The sequence below is a fragment of the Amblyomma mixtum genome, chromosome 3 (genome assembly GCF_055824585.1).
Source record: "Amblyomma mixtum isolate Tamu chromosome 3, ASM5582458v1, whole genome shotgun sequence".
NCBI classification, from domain to species: domain Eukaryota; kingdom Metazoa; phylum Arthropoda; class Arachnida; order Ixodida; family Ixodidae; genus Amblyomma; species Amblyomma mixtum.
Window position 1 is genome coordinate 144,434,268 of NC_143014.1, and position 17,485 is coordinate 144,451,752.

Below are 17,485 nucleotides of genomic sequence, written 5' to 3' on the forward strand. Positions count from 1 at the left end.
TGCGCCAGTCGGCTGAAGATGGCCGCGCCCGGGAGCTCCATTACCTTATAGTTGAAGCGGGAAGCTGACCACTCGGCTTATTATTATTTATAATATACTCTTCTCGAATGCTAACTATATATGTGTGTGATACTTGTTAGACCTCTTAGTGGAGCAGCAGAGCTTACACTATGAAAAGAAAAATAAAACATCTAGCATTTTCAGCGACCATCAAGTTAAGATAACAGTTCCTCGGCCATGAGGAAATTCTAAACGAAATGTTGTACTATGTTGCGCTAACATTCTTCAACATTAGATAATGTTGCTGCAGTGTTACCAAGCAACATGCTGATAACGTTGCTCTAAAGTGGTCTTATCACATTGCAGCAATATTGTCAAATGATGAATAAATGTTGAACCACATACGATGGCATTGCTATAACATTCATGCTATAGGTTAATTGTCTGCCCTCTCTGGCTATTTCTGAAGCCCAAATAGAAAAGCCGGTACCAGATCACTGCTCCTCACCATGACAGTATTAATTTATTAATTTTTACTTCGAGTGCAAGTTTGCATGTGGTGTGTATGCAAATGGTGAGCAGTGCAAGTGTACTTGCACTCTGTGACACTAAGGTAGAAAGATATATTTCTATCTAAAATATTTTTAAACAGCTGGAATTACTTTGTTTTTAATTAAACACGCAGACAAAATTAAAACTGCCGAAGAAATTTAGTTCTAGTTTCACTGACGCCCCGCAGTCTAATGGCCATGGAGATCACTATCACAAATCCAAATCCAAACCGCGGCTACTCGTGGCCGCGCCGAGAGCCAATACTGCGACGCGCGCTCATCCGAGAACCCGCGTGTCAGCGGCAGTCGTGGCAAGATTTTCACGTTTTTTGTTCTTCTAGTACAGTTTTTTTGCGGTCGCCGTGCCCTCGCTGCTGTGTTTCGTTGTGGTTTTACTGGAATTCAGCTGAAACAACAAAGGCTTGCCCAGAGGATGACCTCAATGGTGAGTGATTTCTAGACTTCCATTATTGTGCTGTGACCTGTGTTGGTTGGCACAAAGCCAGTAGTGTATATATGTTTTCCATGCCCTTCGTGATAGTTTGATAAAGTGCTACATTCGTTGTATCATGAAGAGAATGAAGTGTTCGCTAAGCGAAGTGTCCATTCGGCAACGACGCCGAAGAACAGCAGAGGCTGTTCACGACGAACTAGAAAACTGTTTGGGGCAGTTGTCAGTCTTGATAATGGTCATGGCAGCAGATTGTGCGCAACAGGAGCAGAACAGTCAAGATGCCTTTTCATCGCATAATGTTATTTTATCCTTTTTATCAGCGCCAGCCGAGGAAGCAGTTGAAAGCCGCAGTTCTCACTTGTCGGATTTTAACACCGCTAGCAGCATCTCTGACATAGAAAGTGCAACGTAAGAGTTGTCGCGGATTTCTGAAAATGAGGAGTTGGTGGTTTATGAAGATAGAATGACACTTGAGTCTGGTTCCGCTACTCAATGTCTAGAGCACGACTTGCGCGTGTGGGCAATTAATAGCCAATTGCCTGCTTCTCACCTGCATTCCCTGCTTAAAGTGCTGAAGCCATACCATCCAGAGTTACCCACGGATGCTAGAAATTACTAAAGACACAGAGGCATAGTGATCCAGCAGTGATGACCGATGGTCATTACCACTACTTTGGAATTTTTCGTTCTCTAGAAGAACATGTTGTGCATGTTCCTTAACGTCTGCACTTTGTGCGAGGGCATTACACCAGTTCTCATGCATTCTACTGGAAGATAGCATAGATCCAGCGGCATTGTAAGCAAGGAACCAGAATTTATTCTTTCACTCGAAACTGACGCTGCTGCATCATGCCCTCTCATTCCCAATCAGATGTATACTCTTATAACCAACATTTATGAGTCTGTGCAGCGATTTGTGCCAAGGGTAAGAAAAGTGAAATATTCATTGGTAATCAATCATCCTTCGTCATCATCAGCCGGACTATACTCACTGCAGGGTGACAGCCTCCCCCATATTCCCCAAATTAGCCCTTTCCTGTGCTAGCTGCATCCACTTGACCCCTGCACCCATAATCAGTTTGTGATCTAGCTTATGTAGCCCCGGATGAATTGGCCGTTAGCAACTTTGCCTTTCAAATTGTGCACAGCAGTGAGGCTGAAAAAGACGATAGGCTGGGCCTGCCCTCTTCGCTTGGTTTACTTTGTCAGCCACCTGCCATGGTACAATTGAGGGAAGACAAAGGGAGTGATGTGCAACCACCTCCAGCCGGCTATGCCTTCATCTAAACGCCCTTGTGGGTTTAAGCAATTGAATGGCCGTCCCCATGGCTGACACCAGCAGGTACGCTTGTAAGGCAGGATTCAAGCGAAACAGCAGCACTTGCCATTGCTGTGAGGTGCGTAATTGGGAATTTTTGTTTGTATATAATTTGCTTACTTTTGAGGAATTTTAGGTGTCATGAATAGTCAATGTCTTTTATGTAATGAATGCATTCTTTAGCCACTTTCAGAACAATTTGTTGCTCAGGCTGTAAAAATATGCTCGTGGTGCCAGGGAAGGGCGTTTTTTTTTTTTCACTATTTTGGTTTGAGCCAAGTGACTGGACATAAGTTCTTTGTACAGAGCTGTCCAATGTCTGTGTTCATTGAGGATTGCAAAAGATTTGTTATTAGACGTGTGCCCACCAAGATGCTTATATTAGGATTTTTTTTTTTGCAGGGTTGCAGCTTCGCTTGTGACATCATGAATTAGAAGAGACCATCATCGTGAGCAGCTGGAGGCTACCAGAAGACAAGCATATTTTAGACGTGCTAAATTGTTCAGGCAAATGCTGACAGTACTTTTAAATTTGTAGTTTTCCAGTGCAACGGTGCATGACCAAAGAAGGGAAGAAGGATACTTGAAGAAATCAGTGCAGCAACAGGGACAAGAGAGAAGATGAGACAGTTGCTGACTAGCAACTGAAGGTTTATTGAAAAGGAACACAAAGTATACTCTCTTCACAACCAAGAGTGTGCATGAGCTGCACGAACACTGATAACCTGTCAACTTCAGTCATGGTGGTCAGGATACAATAGTTCACAATCATGAACAAGGACGGAAGGTCGTTCATGACTGTGAACTGTTGAATCTTGACCACCATGACTGAAGTTGATTGCTTAGCAATGTTGTTCGCGCAGCTCATGGGCGCTCTTGGTTGTAAAGTGAGTATATTTTATGTGTTCCTTTTCAATAAACCTTCAGTTGCTGGTCAGCACCTGTCCCATCTTTTCTCTTGTGCCTGTTGCTGTGCTGTTTTCTTCAAGTATGTACCAACTTGCCGTTTTACTGAAGTTGGGAAGAAAGATAAAACACAGCGCTCACTGACAACTGGTTATTTAACGACGCAGACACTGCTTAAATGCCCTCAAACCAGCGCAGCAGGAAAAAAAAACTTATCACACCTTTATCATAAAAACTATGAAAGAAACATCATTTCTGTGTTATATGATACAATTGAAGTATTGCTCGCACATTGTGAACCAGCTTTTTTAATATGATGCGTCTCTGTGGCTTCACAAGTGGTTTGTGGTCTGCTTCTGCTAAGGATCTTCACACTTGAAAATCTCTGTACAATCACTGCAGTGCTTGACAAGTTTGGAACCTGTCCTCATTCTTTAGATCTCGTGCATGCAGATGGCATTTACGGGCCTCTAGCATTTTGCCTCCATCGAAATGCAACCACCGCGGCCAGAATAGAACCCGTGTCTTAACAGGCCAGCAGCCGAGCACAATAACCACCGAACCACTGCGGCGGCTCGTGTATCTGTGTGTGTGTGTTCTGTAGGGCTGGAAAACTATTAACTTAAATCAGTGATGTTAACCAGCCCAACAACTAACTCTGCTGTTCATAATACCTCTGCTCCTTGTTTCTGAAGGGCCAACTAGGTTGCACTGCTACTTTGTTTATTTGTTGCAATTTTGTGCACAAAATGAGTGAATAGTTTACTGAAGTGTTTTGTGTTTATAACATGCCAGTTGAGAGGTGTGTGCGCATTTTCATGCTATGGTAATGTGCCTAGTAACTGGTTAAAACATTAGCTCTGGTTTTTGTTCCTGAGTAGCTTACATGTGTGTTTTTAGATTTGTTGCAAGTTTCTTTATAAAGTGATTAAATAAATCATATCTGTGAAAGTGTAAGCCCACGTGTTGCATTTCTCAATCTATGCCAGTGTGTTTGTGTAAATGTTGAGTGTATTATAAGTCTGCTTCCTTTTTCTAAATTATATTTCTGTCTATTTAAATAAATCAGTCCAATTGTCAGAATAACCATGTCATGGAATCTTGTTGCATCTAAACTATAGGAGCACTGGTAGTGAGCTGATGAATGTTACATTTAAGGATTTGTTTAGGATAAGTGGTCTGGAAAGTATGGAAAAACAATGTGTTGTGCAGTGCAGTCTTGTATTTGTATTCTATAGCAAGCACCGCATTACTGTGTAGCAAGGAGTAATGCTCAATTGCTCATTCTTGTGACCTTAAGCTGCTGTAACCATTTTCGTATGACGATGCCATTGTACACAGTTTAGCCTTTCAAGAAATCACTTTATTGAGCAGCAGCCATTGGTAGCTGAAATATTTCAGTAATTTAGAATGCTGTCTGAAAGTTTCTGAAACATTATGACAGCATTGCAGCAATATTACAGTAACATTGTCGTGGGAATGTTGCATGTGTGCAAATAAAAAGTTGTATCAACATTAAGAACATGTTGTAGCAATGTTGCATTAATATTGTCTCCAGAAGTTGTTTTAACATTGACTGAAAGTTGATGTAACATTGGAGCAATATTGTCTCAACGTTGTCTTATGTATGTTGCATTAACGTGGCAAAAAGAGGACGCTAGCCACGTTGAGGCAATGTTAGAAGCTAACGTTGTGGCCACACTGAGGCAACAAAGCGTGCTACTAGGGAATAGGGATAGATTTCAACTGATGCAGCATGCATTTGAGGACTACTGGTGCTATTTTCTTTGCAAAAGGTCTTTCTTTCTCACCAGTTATTGTGGAACGTAGCTGCAGTAAATGATGAAAATTTATACATTAAGTACACAATCATTATTGCATTACAACTATTACTGTGAGCCTGTAAAGTTTTCAATGAAATAGCTTCTAGGATATTTTGAAATTTTGGAGTGTTGGCTCTTATTTGCTCGTTCCTAACTTTCGTGCCATCATCATTCGCAGTGCCACTTGCCATCTACCACGTGCCTTGGTTGGCCTCACCTTCATTATACTCTAAAAGCAGATGGTTTCTCTGAAAAAGAAAGCAAATTAACTGCACCCTATTGCTTAGCATGTGGCACCAACAGGTGCTTTTATGTGCAGTGAAATGAGTTTTGCAGAGGCAAACCATTGAAGGTGCACATGAAAAATGGCATGCCCAAGCGCATCTGCTGGTGTTAACCGCACTCATTTTTTGTTACGTTGCTCTGCAGTGGGCATTGTCAGGATGATGATGATGAATACTATGATGCTTGAAACAACGAAAGGGCATATTGACTCGATTCTTTTATGTATGCTTGGTAATATGACTAAGTATCTGAACCGTGCAGAAAGCAGGTAAGCAAGGTATTATTTTGCTAGACAGCATCTAGATCAAGCATGTCTTAATGCAGCAATCTGAAGTAACCAAGAACATCATCAACATGTTTTCAATCAAGTCAGAGTCATTATGAGTCAAACCAGTACCTGCTGCTGCACCAGATGCAGTTTGAGTTGCAACTGTAGGAGCAGGAATGTCAAATACATTCGCCGAGAAAAAATCCCAACCCCTAACCTGTTTGGAGATGTTTGATTATTCGGCCTTTTCTGGGGCCCCACCACAATTAGCGCCATATATGCTAATTTATAAGAGCTACTGAAATTTAGGATGCATAATGTGATTACCTGATTTTTCAGCATACAACAAGTCAGTATGCAAATAATTCTATTTTTAGCTTATTTAGAAATTATTATTGAATTTATTATCACAAAAGAAATGCGTTGTGTTTCTCTCCTCTCGTCTTGGCAGAAAGGTGGTGGTCGGTCTGGTTTGAGAGCTTGTAGTTATTTGCTTTCCTTTTGAATTCAAAGTGAAAATAATTCGCCAGTGTTCGCAACGAGAAAAAGATAATCTTTGTAAAATATTGAGATGTAAAAGCTTGCTTTCATTTGGTACCCAGAATTTATTTAATAGTAAATGTTCCTTCTGTGATAACCTAGGTCTAATCAGAGCAGAGTTTCTAAAGCTGGCTTGGCGTAATTATTAGTAGCTATACCAAAAGCCGGTTTTTGACAGAAGGATTACCTTCACATGCACACTTGAAGTAGTGCCTTGAAAATGGCCATCAGCTCTCAGCCACTCAAGATGTGTCTAGGTGTACTATCGAGATGGAAAGAAACATGAACAATGCGGCGCCTATACTAGAATTTATTTTGATCGTGCTTTTACTTGGGTGGTAAGATAAAAACTTTAGCGTCATCCTAGAATGCATAACGGATGACTCCAGCGCCTATTTGCTACCACCGAGGTAAAAGCATGATGAAAATAAAGGCGAAAAGTCTCTGCTCTAGTCTCTGCTCTGTTCGCGTTTCTTTCCATCGCCCATGTACCACACCTGAGTGACAACACTGCTCCAAACGATAGTAGGATTAGATGTAAAGGATGCATTTGGCACAGCTACTCACAATATTCGCCAGCCATAGCAAAGACAGCTTAGTTTTTTCTTTCTTATCTGCAAGGAGCAATTCAAACTATGCATTCTAACGGCCCACTGTAAAAGCCTCGCACCTTTATACACCACCAGGTTTAACTCTTTCAGCAACACTTTCGTACCTTGAAAGCTTTCAAAGGCACCTCACCTAAGTTCGATATATCATGCCCTCAGCTCGTGGCGTTGTTTTCGGATAAGACGCTGCTCAACATGCGGTGCACAACCCCACTGGAAGAAAGGAGGGGAATAAAGAGTTTCCTTTTTTTTATTACAACTCCAACATGTTGAAGCCATACTTTCGATGTTCCATCTGGCTTTCAATAAATGTGCTATTTTTAATATAAAACATTGCGATGAAGACTTTTAGTAATCTAAACTTTATATCATTGATTTTGTTGTTTTCCAGTGTTCCGTTATGTGTTATTAGGCATGATGTACTGGTATATAGTACGCACATATATCAAGTACATATTTGTACTTGTACAAAAGCCAAAAGCCTTTTTGTACTTTGTACTTGTATTTTTGGGGGGGGGGGGCTTTTTGTAAGCTATGTCTATGCGGCAGAAAAGTGCAACTGTCGTGTACTACCAATGTTACACCACCACATACACAGCCACTGGAACATACCTGCTGTAACGGCTTGACATCTAGCAAATTATGGAAAGAACATTTCAGCTCAGAAGAAGAGCACAAAAAGATGCAACCTTTAATTGAAAACAGGCTTTTTGTGAAAGCCTGAAGGCCAATGAACTAACTCATGATCTGCTGCCAAAAAAAATCATGGTGGTGCATGAACAGAATGAAGAATTCACTGGGAAGATCTATACACATAGTATCATATATATTCTGTTGTAATACAGTGGCACAAAGGCCTTAGCAAACATGGCTCGAGTGTGAATATCTCAAAGCTAACTAAAAGTTAAATCTTACTATCATTGCAATAAAAATGGAGCCAATCTGACGTTTGCAGAGGTCACACTGCCACATGCACGCTCCCAGAAAACTTGAATAAATAATGCTTTGATTGCTTTTATCTTATATTCTCATATAACAACGATGCTGACATGTGGACAAACATCTCACTTCCTTTTATCCGTAGCCACATGGTACATGACGTATATTTTGCACACCATACACTTCCTCATAAGAGTAAAGTTATTTAAATTAATCAGTGATGTCTTTAGGCTGAAAATTGCACAAAGTCAGATTACACACAGCCACAGTGAGTCGATTAAACTCTCTACTACAAGCCCAACAACATGCATGACGTGTTTGATGGCTCACTAGATGACATACTCGGATGACCCAGTTTCTGAGGTCACCAAGATGCCAGCCAACAAAAAGTCACAAACCCAGAATCCCTTCAAGTTGAGCAGCCAGGAACTTTCACTTGAGGGGCAGCTGCAGCTGGCTCAAAGTCAGGGAGGCATGCTCGGGAAGAACTACATCTGCACAGCCACCACATGTTTTGAGTTATTCTCCTTCCACTATAGGCACGAATGTACTGGGCTAGTGGGCCGCAAATGCATGCAGAAATGATTTTAGAGGACAGCACATCACCCTGATTATGACGAATGGAAAGAAAACAGCGTAGAGACAGTTAAAGATAGTATAAAGGGACACTGAGGAGAAATTGAAGTTAGCTTCTATCGACAGAATACCAGCTCCTGATTACAAAAACGCCACTCATACTGACAACAAAGCTCTTGCAACGTAGAAAAGAGCAACAACCTAAATACAGGTATCGCCGCCACAGGCCAAACTCGCAAGTACAAGCGTGATGACGGCATAGGACAAAACAGTGTTCTTAGAACGAATAGTTCTAGCAACACTGGGACACGAGACGTCACGAATCACTGAGGCGCAGCCAATGCATGCGCAAATCTCCTTGACGTCGCCAGATGGCGCCACGTACCCGGCAGCTACGCGCGCGCCTGCAGCATCGGGACCAATCAGCGCCTGCGGTAGGTGGGCTCCCGGTATTCCGCTAACGGAAGGTACACGGTATGCTAACGTGTCTATTTGCGAGAACTTATCGTTGACGGCTTCGAGAGCGGGATCCATCCTAACGCTGGCAAAACGCCGGTGCAAACGTAAACGAAGCGACGGTAGTGATGGCCGCAATAGCCGATAGATGCCTTCAACGTGCGGCCGGCGGCAGCTTTCTTTTCGGCTGCTGCTTGGCCGCACTGCTGGCAGCTAGAAATCACGGAGTCTTCGTTACATCATTTGCACGTCATGTTTCACGTCACTTAGTCCTGTGACGTCATAAGAGAGTCCCTCCCAAGTTTGAATCAGAGCGGCGGGAAAAACTTTTGCAACTTCGAATCCAAATTTCTTAGAAATAAATGCATCTTTCGCTGTCGGCCAAGTGGCAACAAAGCCATGAAATGCCGAACTATCAGATTTTGCTTTAAAAAAAAATATCAATAGAGCTCTCGATCCTCACTGTCCCTTCAAAGAAAGGGACTCACTTGCAGGCAAAAGTAGGCATTCCCCTTCTATTTGTTCAGCAGACCTAAAAAATTTCGCTCACTTCCACTGCACAGCTTGCTTGCTGCACAGCTGCTACCACTCCTTAGGCTTCCTTGCACAAAGCCTGCAATGCAACAGAGAATCTGAGCTTGAACACGAGTGTCCTTTCACATGCTAACAATATTACAGGACTGGGCCCTGAGCAATATATCTTTTCTGATCTATAACACACAACGGAACCAGAAAAGAGAATCAGAAGGCTGAAACACCAAACATAGGCTCTTACACTGAAAACAGCTTGGCAAGCATCGTTTTAATGCTTAACCCTTTGCAGGACAGCAAGACTCATGTTGTATCGCTTGCCTCACATGCCAACTACCAAACTCACAACACTGCACCTAGCATATTAAAAATTTAAGCATATGCCAAAGAAACTTGACGTCTTCAATGAGGCATGACTGGGAAGCATGTCAGTGAAGCATGTGTTTCACATTTCAAACCACCTTTCTTTGCCTTGTCCTCATCCTAGTAAAAACCCGCACTAATTCAATTCGAAAAGCAAATGCTTTAGTTGCATAGCATTTGTGGAACAGAATGTCCAGCATAGGAAATTAAAACAAGTGTCAAATTAGAATTTTTGACTTCACGCTTTTCATGCACAGGTTCGGCTCGAAAGAAAATTTTCGTTCAGGTTCCAACTGCTTCTAGTCGGTTCAAACCGATTCAGGACCGTGGAGAATTTATGAACATCATCATCATCAGCCTGACTACACCCACTGCAGGGCAAAGGCCTCTCCCATGTCTCTCCAAACATAGTGGTGTGTTTTATGCAACTTTCTTGATGGTTTGTTTTCTTTTCAGGTGACATTAGCATGCAAACTAAAGGAGACAGCAATCTGTTTCAACTAGGCCCACTCGAATTTACTGCCCATGAAAAAAAAGCTAAGGACAAATTTTGCACAAATTTTTAGCTAGCCAGCTATACGCCTTTGCATATTTCAAATTTGCACAGAAATTTTTTTCGTTCATTTCTCAGTTAATTTGCATCCCACAGTATACTCTCATGTGGCTTTTGAATCATAAGGGTGAGGATAAGACTTGTATCGCACAATTAATAATGTGAGATGGGAATCAGATACTGAGACAAACAAAATAATGCGCTATGCTCTTAAAGGAGACATTTCACCAAATAGTCAACAAAAGATACTCCTTTTTTCTCTGCACAAAGAAAATTTCCAGTCACTAAATCAAACCCAAGGAGCTTCCCAGTCTTATCAGCATGTAATAATAAGATCTAATCAGTAAAATTGCCAAATCTAGGTATCATAATGATTTGCTATACCAACAAATTTTACTTCAAATTCACGGTATTCGGCACATTTTCTGAAACCGAGAAGTAAATGCTGCATTTTATGTGAGTAAGTATAAAAGAGAAAGTGATGGGATGTGAACGTGCAGACATAATGTATTTTGCAGAGGCCTTCTAGCATGAATAGTACCTTTCACATACAGCCGAGGCTTTTTAATCGCATTGTTCACTCAACTTTCACTTCAGATGTGAAGTATAGTTAAATGTAAAAAAAAAAAACAAAGAAAGAAATTTGGTAATTGCTTAAGATGTTCTTTCCCACGAGAATAAAACAGCTTGGACATCCAGATATTCACAAACAGGTCTTTATGTTGAACACATTGGAATGGGAAAACTTTCCACCTTTGAGTATACTGAAAGCATGGAAGATTGCTAACATCATATTCACCTATGAGGAAGAGAATGTTCAAGACATTCAAATTTACAGGCGGCTTGCCTTACTGGTCATTGCTGACAAAGCATTAGTAATTAACACAATAGCACCAGTTTAAGGGCCATCAAGAAAAAAAGCAGCTAGGTTTCTGGAAAGCTTATGGCTAAAGGTACGTCGGACAGACCGAGCTGCCTCATTTTTCTCCCAGGCACGTCGGGCGGAGCCAATCAGTGTTTTCAAAGTTTGGTTTTCGATTCTCGCTTGTCTGGATTTTGTCCTCGCTGCACTTGTTTGGATTATCACCTGCAAGGATTCAACAATGCTTACCCACTGTCCGTATTGGGACGAGTAGTGTTCGGTGTGCATACTTCGAGTGCACCAGCGATGAACTTTCATGTGAAAAACAAAGTAGTGAGCAAGGTGCTTGCCTCATCTTTCCTGAAAAATGTCCAAATTCCCTAGAAGTAAATGGTATATGCTTCTGGGATTCCGTTTGTTCCAACCCTCATGCAATCTGGTGAAGGAAGTCCATTTCGGCACATTCTCAGGCCTCGTTTTTGCCAGAGTACAATCACAGGCATCAAATTACTCGAAGCATACTGTTGCTTTTGCCATGGCTGTGAGCCAGAATCTAAAAGTTTAAAAGATGAACATTTTATTTGCCAGTAAGTAAGAGCTAGCATGACATTTGTTATGTCACATTAGAGACAGGTGCTGTGTGCAGGATATGGATGTTCTATCCCCAGCAAGTACACTGCGGCTCATCACAGGCCTGCGCTGAATTACCTCCAGAAAAATGCTAGTGACAGATTGATTAAACTACGAGCAGATCAAGGTGACAGGTTACAAGACTGTTTACTATGCCAGAGTGTGAAGGCACCGAGTGAGTACACAGGTCTGCTGCTGCCATCACTTGAATGCAACATGATAGCAGTGCTCCCAGCACACAACCGGGAATCAAGAAACCCATTTGACGGAATACTGCGAGTATTTCGCTACATCTCTAAGTGTCGCCTGAGGAGAGGACGAGCTAGATATACGCCGCAACAACTAAGTGACAGGCGTGTTGGAAGAGGGTCTCTCTTTGCAGCTCCTCGAAAGTCTCTATTGTGGCCATGCAAAACTTTCATACACTTGACGGAAACGGCGCACATCATATACTTTGCAAGCGACTTAAGCATGGACCTGCTCTGATTTCTGCCATACCTTTAAAGGAAATGAGCTGGTTACATTGTATGAATCTTCAGAAGCTTCGTTCCGGGAAATGTACCCAGAATTAAACCATATTCACGCCCCCAATAAGATCACAGAGAAAGGTGCTCAATATATCCTTCCCCTGTACACAGCTTTCATAGATTACAAGAAAATATTTGATTTGGTGGAAACAAGCAGCCATATCGGCACTGCACAGCCATTGTGTGGGAGAGGATATGAAGGTGATGGTATGTAAGTGGCCGTGGTTCTTCAGAGTAAAAGTTACTGAATGCCAATTATTGAGGGTGTCAGGCAAAGTGACACAATTTCCACTGCCATTCTTCACTGCCACTGCCATTCCTCAAGTGTTTATAACAGGTCTGAACACGGATATCTTGGAAAATTTTCGAGATTGAGAGTAATGTATACCCTTATGGTATCCGCCAATTTGCTCATGCAGAAAATCTTGCTGCAGTCACACCTCTTCTTCAATCATCAACGCTGTTTTATTACATACACAAATATATGCATCATATCCCAACAAACGCAAATCATCATATTTTCACAGAGTCAGAAATTGCACATACGGCGAGTGTTCTCGCCTCAAGCCTGCTGCCGTTAAAGTGCTGCAGGTGCATGCTATATACAAATCGAGTCAGTATTCCCCACGGCAACTCCTGCTTCGTGCGGGAAATCCGAAGAAGGCCCGGATGCAGTCTTCTTCCAGCAGGGGCTCCCACTTCTCGCACCGTTCGAATGCGCAACGATCTCTAAAGCGCCGCGAACTCTAGAACGTTCCGCTCACGTCCGACCTGCTGAACACGTCGTCGAGCTGGCGAAAAGCCAAGATCGAGGTAGTATGTACACTACCACCAGGGGCTGCCATCTGCCGCACGGCTCGAACGCGCCAGGGTCGCTGAAGTAGGGTACGCACACGTTGCACGCCGCGTCCCGCAGGGCGAGACGGAACTCGGCGAAATTTCGGCGAACTCCGACCTGCTGAACACGTCGTCGAGGTGATATAGGGTGTCTTCCAGGCATGGCTCTGAGGAAGCTAGCTGTTTAGGGCGACATCCTTTCCACCGGCCGTGAAGGTTGCGTGGCATTGATGGAGGAGCCTTTCGCTGATACGACTTCGAGAACGACACATCTAAGCGTTCGACACGAGATACAGTCTGAATGTCAATCACTTCTGGGCCCTCAGCAAATGGCGGAGAACCGCGAGCGAGTGAGAGAGGGGCTGCCATCTCTGCACGGCTCGAATGCGCCAGGGTCGCTGAAGTGCGGTAGGGCGAGACGGAACTCGCCGAAGTTCCGGCGAACTCCGACCTGCTGAACACGTCGTCGAGGTGGTATAGGGTGTCTTCCAGGCATGGCTCTGAGGAAGCTAGCTGTTTAGGGCGACTTCCTTTCCACCGGCCGTGGAGGTTGAGTGTCATTGATGGAGAAGCCTTGCTCTGATACGACTTCGACAACGAGCACATCTAAGCGTTCGATACGAGACACCGTCTGAATGTCGATCGTTTCTGGGCCCTCGGCAAATGGCGGAAAAGCGCGAGAGCGAATGAGCGAGCGTTCTTCCCACGTGATTCTTCCCACAAGTGTCAGCGCGTTTTTTTTTTTGTTTTTTGAGGAAAGGAAATGGCGCCGTATCTGTCACATCTCGGCGGACACCTGAACCGCGCCGTAATGGAAGGGATAAGGTAGGGATTGCGAGAAATAAAGAGGTGGCGTAGCGAGAACTCCGGAATAGTTTCGACCACGTGGGGATCATCTTTAATGTGCACTGACATCAACCAGCATATGGGTGCCTTAATGCTCTCCGCCTCCATCAAAATACGTGTGCCGGTTCTATTTGTCCATTGCACGTGATTTGTCGATTGAGCTGATTGCACGTGCAAGGAAGTTTCAGTTCATCGGAGAGCAATCTTTTTGCATAGTTCTGCGGCAGTTTTGAACTTGCTGCATGTAGACTTAAAGGCACACAGCGTTAAAAAAAAATTGATATAGGTCTGTAAGTATCAGTAAAATACCGCGTTCAGTTGACAAAGACGCTACGTATACTTCCACTGAAAACACAGCTTTAAATATAAAAAGCTAGAAAAACTGTCCAGTAAGAGTGCCGTACGAATGATAGCAGCAGCTGTGCCCTGACTGACGGCTGTTGGAAGATATCTGCTTTTAAGAGGTGGTTAATTTCCAGTGCAGGGCTTGAGCTTGAGAGATGATCTGTGGTTGTCAAGGATGCTGTAATAAAATACGTCAGTAGTGATGCCATAATTAGGTTGTCACTTGACAAAAAATTTCCGGTTTCTCCGTTTCAAATTCCCTCATTGTTCGAGACAGCTAGTTCCGTGTCTTGCGATGTCGTCAAAACATTCCCATTTTATAGATATTAGCCTACCCTTAATTTGTATCGGGATGGTGATATGTTTCACCTACCCATTTCTTCCTAGCATGCTGATTAACTGCCAATTTTCATCTCGTTTCTAAACTACTCTATTTACCTTCTGCATCAGTCCTCTTGTCGTCTCTTATTTGCTTCTTGAAAATTGACCATGTCCTTGTCTATTCTGAAACTCAAGGGTTTCACAGATACCTGCAACGGCATAGTGCACTGAGCTTTGCAGGGTATCGTACTGGATAAGAATATGTTCTATCATTTCTCTGCCTTGCATGCAGCAACAGCAAATGTCATCTGTTGTGTCAAATTGTTGACGGTAACACTTCGTCCTCAAGCACCCAGCCCTGGCCTCGAAAAATAAGCCACTCCCTTTGGGAATTTTCAAAAGCTTTTCCCTTTTAATCTCAGATTTAGCCACCAAACACAGCTCCAACATCGATCGGCTTGTCCGGCATTTTCTTTTGCAAGTTAGTATTAATGTGAAAGCAATACTAGTCCCCGTAGAAAAAAAGCCGGTAGCATCTGTGTGCATATCTGCAAACAGTACATAAAGTTCCAGTAATGGCAAGAAAAATAGGGTGACGTCATCAAAGGCTGTGTGACACATAGCAAGCTGAGCATTGATTCAGATAATCCTCTACATGTTGTTAGTCGTTGTGTGTCGTGTATGTTCTCCCTCTGTCTTCGTCTCTTGAGTGCACCGCTGTTTTTCAACGATCATGAACCAACTATCTCGTCAAAAAGTGCTGCCCGAATATATTCACAACTGGCCGACCTCCGTGCGGTGCCAGTTTTACCGTCATTGGCTCCTAAATTGTAACGCAACCATTTGTCGTACAGTGTTCCATGCGGTGTCATACCATCTCACGTACATAGTATTCTAATTTTTTGTCATCTGTGCTTGTTCCACTTCCCTCAATAATGCCCGCAGGGCCATGAGGGTATTTGAAATAAATAATTAAAATAAACATGTACTAGTCAAGTTGGAGTCTAGCTTGAAATAGAGATTCGAACCGATGACATATACACCTTCAATTATGTATGACTCCAAAGACTTTCGTATCAAAATTGTGATGCAACCATTCTTTGTACATCGTTCCGGGTGGCGTCATATGCACGCGGGCGTGTGTGTGGGTGCCCCAAACAACCATGCATCAACGTCTTGCGTCCACGGCATGCAAAGACAGCCAACCTCATAGCCGTGCAGCAAGTGGGTCCGAATGTTTGCAGACTGGTGCACAAGCAATGCGCAAATGCAAACTCGTAGAAAACAACTTTATTTATTTATTTATTTCCAAATACTGTTAGCCCTTGAGGGGCTGTTACAGGGTGGGAATGGTATTGTCAGTCAGTACAACACAGTTCTAGCTCTTTTACAAGTTTCAAGTGAACAAGTTTTGTTGAAAATACGTGTCGGTCAAGGTTATTCCATTCTATAACTGTTTTAGGCAGAAACGAAAACTTAACTTTAATACATGTACACCCAATACGAGTAAACAATGTCGCGTCATCTCTACCCATGTTCACAGAACTTTCTGTCATGCTGAGCTTGGTAGTCGAGGTCCGGCGTCTGTGTACATTCTAGTGCTGCCACGTCACTTCGCATGGTCTGCACGGCGCGTCCCACGCGTCACTGCCGATCGCTAGACGAATTGTCAACCCTGCGCAGCTTAGGCCCATCTGATCTGATGAAAATGAGTTAGCTGCATGCCTAGCTCCAAAGCTGAAAAAATTGTAGAATTCACATTTTCTGCGGCGTTGGTCGCGAGAAGGAACAGGTAAGAGTATGTCTTTTCTAACAGAGAGCAACCAAATGTTCATACCCGTGCTGGCGACAAAGAATGAGCAATAATATTGCAGTGACGAAAGAGAAATCAACAGCATTTTAATATGTGTGGTGCCACGCTACGCCAAAGGCCAAGCATAGGAGGAATGATCTTAGTCAAATTAAGGAAATCCAAGAGGTAGAAATTAATGCACTGCAGAACTTTCCATTACGGCGCTTTACATAGCCGAGCACCAACCAGCGTTGGGATGTTAAACCTCCCATAACCACCATTACCTACTCTCTTGGTAATATTTCATAGGCATTGCTCTTTCACTAGTGAGTTCCATTACAAGAAGCTAGTGTGAGTGCCTCATCTGTAGAATCATGTAGAATCACTCAGAAAAACTAGATTTAGCTTCATCCATGAACGCCGAGTGCCGAGCGTATGATTAGAGGTCAGTTTAACAAGGCAACATAATTATGACGCTGCGGGTGCATAAAGTGAACTTTGATGTCTAAAAGTGAGAAAAAATAATTTGAATGTCAGCCCAGTGAGCACTCCTTGCAACTTCAGCACTTTATTTTTAGTGATTCCAATCGATACACTGTCTCGCAATTTGCAAGTAAAGGTGAAAACAGCATGCTGCAAGGATACACAGGACAGGAGTCACATGATGGACAACCATCAAGAAGATATTTCAGCAAACAATGAGATGGGAGTCTAGCGGCCGTAAAGCACTGTATTCCTCGCATATTAGCTCGTGTGCAGCTTGATACATGTGCGTACTATACCAGTACATCATGCCTAATACCACATAACAGACCACTGGAAAACAACAAAATCAATGATATAAAGTTTAGATCACTAAAAGTCTTCATCGCAATGTTTTATATTAAAAATAACACATTTATTTAAAGCCAGATGCAACATCGAAAGTATAGCTTCAACGTGTTGGAGTTGTAATAAAAAAAAAAACTCTTTATTCCCCTCCTTTCTTCCAGTGGGGTTGTGCACCGCATGTTGAGCAGTGTCTTATCCGAAAACAACGCCGCAAGCTGAGGGCATGATATATGGAACTTAGGTGAGGTGCCTTTGAAAGCTTTCAAGGTACGAAATTGTTGCTGAAAGAGCTAAATCTGGTGGAGTATAAAGGTGCAAGGCTT

General features: G+C 42.9%; 1 long non-coding RNA gene across 1 annotated transcript; it reads left to right on the forward strand.

Annotated features, from left to right (window-relative positions):
• Positions 1–539: 539 nt before the first annotated feature.
• On the forward strand, positions 540–4,191 carry LOC149352249 (uncharacterized). The gene is made up of 2 exons (XR_016290713.1): positions 540–996; positions 2,726–4,191. It is a non-coding gene; the product is annotated as an uncharacterized LOC149352249 (long non-coding RNA).
• Positions 4,192–17,485: the final 13,294 nt, after the last annotated feature.